The sequence below is a fragment of the Loxodonta africana genome, chromosome 1 (genome assembly GCF_030014295.1).
Source record: "Loxodonta africana isolate mLoxAfr1 chromosome 1, mLoxAfr1.hap2, whole genome shotgun sequence".
NCBI lineage: Eukaryota > Metazoa > Chordata > Mammalia > Proboscidea > Elephantidae > Loxodonta > Loxodonta africana.
In genome coordinates this window covers 186,877,572-186,886,056 of record NC_087342.1, presented here as the reverse complement: position 1 = coordinate 186,886,056, position 8,485 = coordinate 186,877,572, and the positions used below count along the sequence as shown (strand labels likewise).

The 8,485-nt window shown below is 39.7% G+C and overlaps 1 protein-coding gene across 2 annotated transcripts in view; it reads left to right on the top strand.

Moving 5' to 3' along the window:
• Positions 1-7,760: 7,760 nt before the first annotated feature.
• Positions 7,761-8,485, top strand: part of TBC1D32 (TBC1 domain family member 32) — a 318,311-nt gene continuing 317,586 nt past the window's right edge. For both annotated transcript variants that reach the window (XM_064290365.1, XM_064290353.1), the window contains exon 1: positions 7,761-7,919. The gene's annotated coding sequence lies outside the window, so the exon portion shown is untranslated. The remainder of the gene's footprint in view (positions 7,920-8,485) is intronic.

Below are 8,485 nucleotides of genomic sequence, written 5' to 3'. Positions count from 1 at the left end.
TGAATCTACTTGGAAATTGTTTATTATTATTGTTGTTGAGTCGGCTCCAACTCATAGAGACCCCATGTACAGCAGAATGAAACACTGCCCAGTCCCATGCCACCCTCACAATCCTTGCTGTGTTTGAGCCCATTTTTGCAGCACTGTGTCAGTCCTTCTTGTTGAGGATCTTCCTCTTTTTCACTGCCCTCTGTCCCTGCTGATAACATGTCCAAAGTACTTGAGATGAAGTCTTGCCATCCTCACTTCTATAATAATTATCATTGTAGGGGCAAGTAATGGTTTGGAGCCCTGATGATGCAGTGGTTAAGAGCACGGCTGCTAACCAAAAGGCCGGCAGTTCAAATCCACCAGCCAGTCCTTAGAAACCCTATGGGGCAGCTCTGCTCTGTCCTATAGAGCTGCTATGAGTTGGAATGGACTTGACAGCAACATGTTTGGTTTTTGGTTTTCAGTGATGGTTCAGTGTGTCGTAGGGGAAAAAACATCACAAAGTTTAGTAAAGCAAAAAGAAAGTTTTATTCAGCATATATTCAAAAAAGACAAAAGTTGAGAAGCAGAGAAGCATGCTGCCCCAGCAAATGTCTGCCCCAATCCAAGGAAATGGTACAGAACAGACAAAGGTGGGAAAAGGAACAAGCATGCTACCACAGCCATGTCTATCCGAGTCCAAAGAATATTATAGAATCATCAGTATATATTAACACTACAAAATGGGCAAAACCATTGAAAGCTTCACCTTTTCACAGATTGGCTAGAAACTGTGATCTTACATTTTGAATTGTCCCTCTGAACAATCATTGGTACAGGTTTCAGTCACAACAGTCCGGAGTGTCTTCACTGGTCCAATAGATTTCTATTCACTAAATGTTAATAGAAAAAGATAAGAGTGGAAAGTCTTTTGTATTTTGGCTTATGTGAAAGTTTCCCTAAAAGATATTTTCCAAGATTATTCTATCTATTGTCTTTATACCTCAGGGCCTGGTTGATGTGTCCTTGTGAGTCCTTGTGAGCCCTTGTGAGCCCAGCTCCAACTGCGTCACATTCTCTATGCTCAAGGACAAGGATTAATGACTCCAATATTATTTCCTAAATCAAATGGTAGAATTCTTACCTTCCATATGAGAGAGCTGGATTAATTCCTGGCCAGTGTATGTCTCTCAGTGGAGGCTTGCATGTTGCTGTGATGCTGAACAGGTTTCAGTGGAGCTTCCAGACTAAGTGAGACTAGGAGGAAAGGCCTGGCAATCTACTTATGAAAATCAGCCAGTGAAAACCCTATGGATCACAGTGGTTCAATCTACAATAGATCATGGGGATGACACAGGACTGCACAGCCTTTTTTCTCTTCACGTGGGGTTGCCATGAGTCAGGGGCCCACTGCATGGCAGTTTAGAACAGCAACATCATTACAAACCCCTGTTAAAAAGTTTCCAGAAGCAAAGCTTCAAAGCTGAAGGTTTTGGATCTGAAACCCTTGATTTTGTATATATGTCAGTTTTGGTTACATAAAAAAAAAAAACTGTAACTAGGATAATAAGGCATTTGTACAGACTGACAGTCTAGATAAATTTTGACTGTGCTAAGAATTTAAGTTGGCTGAGAATCAGCTAACAAATGAGAAAACACTTTAACATTTTTATTTTCAGGCAGCTAAACTGAACATTATTTAAGTAACAATCAGTCAGCAAAGTAGTTATCTCTCCAGCATGATTACTTCCCGTCATTTTGTGTGTGGCATTGTACTAGATACAGTGGGAACGTGGAGAACGTAGAGGACATTTTATAAATGGAGGTGATTCCTTACGTGCAAAACTTTTATAACCTTAACCAAGAATGTGAACAAGCACATAGTTAAAATAACTAATGCATGAGCAAAATTATTTACATACTTGTTGAATTGATACCAAAGAGAAAGAAAAGACTTAGCATTGCTTCAAAAGTCAGCTGAGATAAAAATTCCAGAATGAAATATTTACATGCTTCGTTATAGCACCACTTACCAAAGCTGTTAAAATGCCTTTCTGTTATATGTCTCAGTCTGTGTTGGTGCTCAGACAGGCGGTGCCTATGGACAGCTTTATATATAGTACATGACCTTTATGCACACCACTAAACGTAATATAGTTTTTATTTAGGATAGCTTGAAACAGCACAATTAGCTGCAAGAAATCATGCATCATAGTAACCGTAAGCTGTATGTGTATTAAAAATATTGCATCTCCCATTGCTCTAAGAATGATAAAATTAGAAACAAAACAAAACCATTAGCCCTTTAAAAGAGCTTCAAGTTTGCTTATTAATTTGTTATCACTTACTGGAAATGAAAGTGTCAGCTTATTACTGATATAAGCGAAATCTAATACTGTTATAGCAGACTTGGTATGTTTGGGAGGTTCAGGTATTTTAAATGCTTTTAGTTTAAAGTTAATTTATGTTCAATGTTGTCGTTATTAGTTCCCATCAAGTCTAGTCCAACTCATAACAACCCCACGTGTGGAGTAGAACTGCTCCATAGGGTTTTCAAGGCTGTGACCTTTTAGAAGCAGATTGCCAAGGTTGTCTTCCGAGGTGCTTCTGGGTGGGTTCAAACTGCCAACGTTTTGGCTACTAGTTGGGCCATTTGGGTCACCCAGCGACCTTTGTTCCGTCTTAATACTTCATAAATTACTTGAATCCTACATCATGCAAAAGTCAGATTTATTCAAATCCAAGGTGCTTTTCTTTATGTCTCACAGTTGACTCCCCACACCCCCAGGGCCCCTGTTGGTATTCAGCATTCTCCTGACAATCCTGTTTTATAAAATTCCCAGTCTAGATAAGCAGAGTTGTTATGCTGGAAAGTTCAGGTGACTTTTTAATCTCCAGAAGATTCATGTGGTATTGGGTGGAATTCATTCCAGTCAATACTGATTTCTAGTCAATACTTTCAGAAGCTCTTTTATTTTCATTCCTATAGAAAATATTAACAGATTTTAACTATGAAAATGTGGAAAGTGAAAGAAATCAAGTAGTAAATACCATAGATTACAATTTTTTTTTTCTTTTTAAGTTCTGAAGCCTGAATCCAACCAAAACCAAACCCATTGCCATTGAGTTGATCCCAACTCATAGTGACCCTGTAGGACAGAGTAGAACTGCCCTATGGAGTTTCCAAGGAGAGCCTGGTGGATTTGAACTGCCAGCCTTTTGGTTAGCAGCCATAGCACTTAACCACTACACCACCAGGATTTCCAAAGCTTGAATCTAAAAACCGAAAACCAAACCCACTGCCATCGAGTCGATTCCGACTCATAGTGATCCTATAGGACAGAGTAGAACTGCCCCATAGAGTTTCCAAGGAATGCCCGATAGATTTGAACTGCCGACCTCTTGGTTAGCAGCTGTAGCACTTAACTAGTACACTACCAGGGTTTCCAAAGCACAAATACGCCAAAACCAAACACAGTGCCATCAAGTCGATTCCGACTCAAAGCACGAATAGAGAACACGAATATAGCTCAGCGATATGGTTCTTGTTTCATGGATTTCAGTGTAAAGGCTTTCAGTAATGTGGCTTTCTATGAAACAGTTTTCCCAGTGGGGAAAAGGCTGCCAGGTTGTGAATCAGGCCTTTGGATTATATCCATCTATGAAAGGATAGTATATTGTGATGCTTAGACTAAATTCTAAAACGTAGCCAGTCTTAATAGACATTTTAATGAATTGACCACTAAAACCAGGTACAACATAAAATCAGTCTTCATTTCAGACTCTAATTAGGCAATGAAAGCTGCGATTTTGGATTCATATACAAGAAACAGTTATGAAAAGCCCATTCTTTTTTTTAGCATAAGAAACCCTATGGGGCAGTTCTGCTCTATCCTGTGGAGTTGCTATGAGTTGGAATCAAGTCAATGGGATACAACAACATATATATAATCTTATTTGAAAATGATGTCAAAATGCCACATTTGAGGCCCTTCTTGAACAGGAGAACAAGGCCAAATGGCCGTCCTCATAATGGCTTCTCTTGTCCTCTGGGCTCTGGGAGCAAAAGGATCTGGATTCTAGGCTAGAAGTTGAAATTCCTCCTTTGCATCTGACTTGTTACTCACTTTGGCTTTAGATAATTCCATCTTTCTCTCTCTTTTTACACCAATTTTTTGAAGTGTAACATACCTACAGAAAAGGGAACATATCCTAAGTGTGGTTTGAAGGATTTTTTGTAACTCAGATATACCTGTTCAGCCAGTACCTACATCAAGGAACAGAACATTATTGGCATCCCAGTAGCCTACCCTGAGCCTTCTTTATTATTTTCTCCATAAGGTTAGCCACTACCCTGATTATAACAGCATAGAGTGGTTTTTCCTGGGTTATTTTTTCCCCTTTAAGTAAATTGAACCTTAAAGAATGTACTTTTTTGGTGTGTTTCAACTTCTTTTATTTTCATCCATATTGTTTTAGGCAGTTGTAGATCATTATTGTTGTGTGATATACACTTGTGCGAATATGTCACAATTTGCTCATCTTTTCTACTGTTGATAGGATTTTTGGGTAGTTTCAGTTTGGGCATTTTATAAATAATAATCCTGTGAATATTCAAGTGTAGGTCTTTCGAGTTGTTTGTCATTTTATATTGATTTGTAGGAATTCTTAACATATTCTGGCTACAAATCCTTTCTCAGATATGTGTATTGTGAGTATCTTCCTCTGGATTGCATTTTTACTTTTGTAATGGTTTCTTTTGATAAAGAAGTTTGTACATTTAAGATAATCTAAATGATCACATTTATCTCTTTAGAGTTCGTACTTTTTATAACCTGTTTAAGAAATCTTTGCCTTTTGTATGAGACCACTATTATAAAAACTCATGGAAAGATTTATACACAGAAAGAAACATTCTTTCATGGTTATTAGGTAGAGGAGCGGTGGGGAGGGAAAGACACTAACCAGATGATAGATAAGTGATAACTTTGGTGAAGGGTAAGACAGTACACAATACTGGGCAATCCAGCACAACTTGACCAAGGCAAGGTCATGGAAGCTTCATAAACACATCTAAACTCCCTGAGGGACTGAATTACTGGGCATCTTTTGATTTCTTGACTGCTGCTTCTGTGGGTGTTGACTGTGGATCCAAGTAAAATGAAATCCTTGACAACGTCAATCTTTTCTGCATTTATCATAATGTTGCTTATTGATCTAGTTGTGAGGATATTTGTTTTCTTTATGTTGAGGTGTAATCCATACTGAAGGCTGTGGTCTTTGATCTTCATCAGTAAGTGCTTCAAGTCCTGTTCACTTTCAGCAAGCAGGGATGTGTCATCTGCACAATGCAGGTTATTAATGAGTCTTCCTCCAATCCTGATGCCCGTTCTTCTTCATATACTCCACTTTCTCAGATTATTTGCTTGGCATACAGATTGAATGAGAGTAGCTAAAGTGAAAGGAAGAAATGATGAAGTAAAAGAGCTGAACAGATTTCAAAGGGTGGCTCAAGAAGACAAAGTAGGTATTGTAATAACATGGGCAAAGACCTGGAGATAGGAAACCAAAGGGGAAGAACAGGCTTGGCATTTCTCAACCTGAAGGAACTGAAGAATATTCAAGCCTCAAGTTGCAGTATTAATATATTCTACTGGGAAAATATTAAACAATGCAGGAAGCATCAAAGGAAGATGGAAGGAATATACAAAGTCACTATACCAAAAAGAATTAGTTGATGTTCAGCCATTTCAGGAGGTAGCATATGGTCAGGAGCCGATGGTACTGAAGGAAGAAGACCAAGCTGCACTGAAGGCATTGGTGAAAAACAGCGCTTCAGGAATTGATAGAATACCAATTGAGATGTTTCAACAAATGGATGCAGCACTGTAAATACTCACTCATCTATGCCAAGAAATTTGGAAGACAGCTACCTGGCCAACAGACTGGAAGAGATCCGTATTTATGCCTATTCCCAAGAAAAGCTATCCAACCAACTGTGGAACAATATCATTAATATTACACGCAAGCAAAATGCTACTGAAGATCATTCAAAAGCGGCTACAACAGTACATCAACAGGGAACTGCCAGAAATTCAGGCCGGATTCAGAAGAGGACATGGAACCAGGGATATCATTGCTGATATCAGATGGATACTAGCTGAAAGCAGAGACTACCAGAAGGATGTTTACCTGTGTTTTATTGACTATGCAAAGGCATTCGACTGTATGGATCATAACAAATTATGAATAACATTGCAAAGAATGGGAATTCCAGAACACTTAATTATGCTCATGAGGAACCTGTACGTAGATCAATAGGCAGTTGTTCCGACAGAACAAGGGGATACTGCATGGTTTAAAGTCAGGAAAGGTGTGTGTCAAGGTTGTATCCTTTCACCATACCTATTCAATCTGTATGCTGAGCAAATAATCTGAGAAGCTGGACTATATGAGGAAGAATGGGGCATCAGCATTGGAGGAAGACTCATTTACAACCTGCATTGTGCGGGTGACACAACCCTGCTTGCTGAAAGTGAAGAGGACTTGAAGCACTTGAATATCAAAGACCACAGCCTTCAGTATGAATTACACCTCAACATAAAGAAAACAAAAATCCTCACACCTGGACCAGTAAGCAACATCATTATAAACAGAGAAAAGATTGAAGTTGTCAAGGATTTCATTTTGCCTGGGTCCACAATCAACACCCACGGAAGCAGTGGTCAAAAAATCAAAAGATGCATTGCAATAGGCAGATCTGCTGCAAAGGACTTCTTTAAAGTGTTAAAAAGCAAAGATGTCACCTTGAAGACCAAGGTGTGCCTGACCCAAGCCGTAGTATTTTCAGTCCCATCATATATACGTGAAAGCTGGACAGTGAATAAGGAAGACGAAGAAGGATTGACACCTTTGAATTGTGGTGTTGGTGAAGAATAGTGAATATACCATGGACTGCCAAAAGAACAAATAAATCTGTCTTGGAAGACGTACAGCCAGAATGCTCCTTAGAAGCAAGGATGGCGAGACTGTATCTTTCATACTTTGGACATGTTGTCAGGTGGGATCAGTTCTGGGAGGAGGACATCATGCTTGGTAAAGTGCAGGGTCAGTGGAAAAGAGGAAGACCCCCAATGAGATGGATTGACACAGTGGCTGCAACAATGGGCTCAAGCACAACAATGATCCTGTGGATAGTGCAGGACCAGGCAGTGTTTTGTTCTGTGGTATGTAGGGTCACTGTGAGTTGGAAGTGGCTCAACAGCACCTAACAACAACAGCAACAAACTAGATCAAGTTGAAGTACCAGAACTGCCTTGGTATACTGTAGAAGAAGGTATCCAAAGGCTTAGGGAAATTGACATATTAGAGTGGATTTATCAGGCTAGAGTCACAGAGCTACCCATACTGTAGCATTTAGCAAGACTGAGTAGTATTCCATTGTATGTATATACCACATTTTATCTATTCACCTGTTGATGGGCATTTAGGTTGTTTCCACCTTTTGGCTGTTACGAATAGTGCTGCAATGAATAGTGGTGTACAAGCCTCTTTTTGCATCTGTGCTTTCAAGTCCTTTGGGTATATACCTTGGAGTGAAATTGCTGGGTGATATGGTAGTTCTATTTTTAGTTTTTTGAGGAACCACCACACTGTTTTCTACAATTGCTGTACCATTCTGTTTCCCCATCAGCAATGAGTAAGGATTCCAATTTCCTCACATTCTCACCAACGTTCGTTATTTTATTTATTTAAATCTTAGCCACCTGTGATGGTTAAGATTGTGTGTCGACTTGGCTGGGCCACGATCCTCAGTGTTTTGGCAGTCATATAGTGTAGTAATCACTTCCCTGTTGAGATTGGAAATGTGATTCCCCCAATGACGGGATCTGCTGGGAGTAGCCAATCAGTTGAAAGGGAGTTTCCTTGGGAGTGTGCCTGCACTGAATGTAAGTGGACTTTCTGGCAAGGCTCAGGGGCTTTTTGCTTGTGCTGGAACCTGCAGCTGCTCCTGTTTGTCTGACCTCTGGTTCTTGGGACTTGAGTTAGCAGTTTACCTGCAGTCTTACTTGCCGATCTTGGGATTCATTGATCTTTGCAGCCTGTGAGCAACAACCCTGCTCTCTGACCTGCTGATCTTGGGTTTGCCAGCCCCTGTGGCTACGAGAGTCGGGAGAAGACTCTATCCTGACCCACAGACATGGGACGTACCAGCCTCTACAACCACGTGGGCCATTTCCTAGATAAAAATCTCTCTCTCTATATATATTTATATGGTTTATTGGTTTTGTTTCTCTAGAGAATCCGGGCTAAGATACCATCCTAGTGGGAGTGAAATGATATCTCATTGTGGTTTTGATTTGCATCTCTCTGATGGCTAATGATGAAGAGCATGTTTTCATGTGTTGGGTGGTCGTTTGAATATCCTCTTTTGTGAAATGTCTATTCAAGTCCTCTGCCTATTGGGTTATTTGTCTTTTTGTTGTTAAGTTGTTGAAGTTTTATATATATTTTG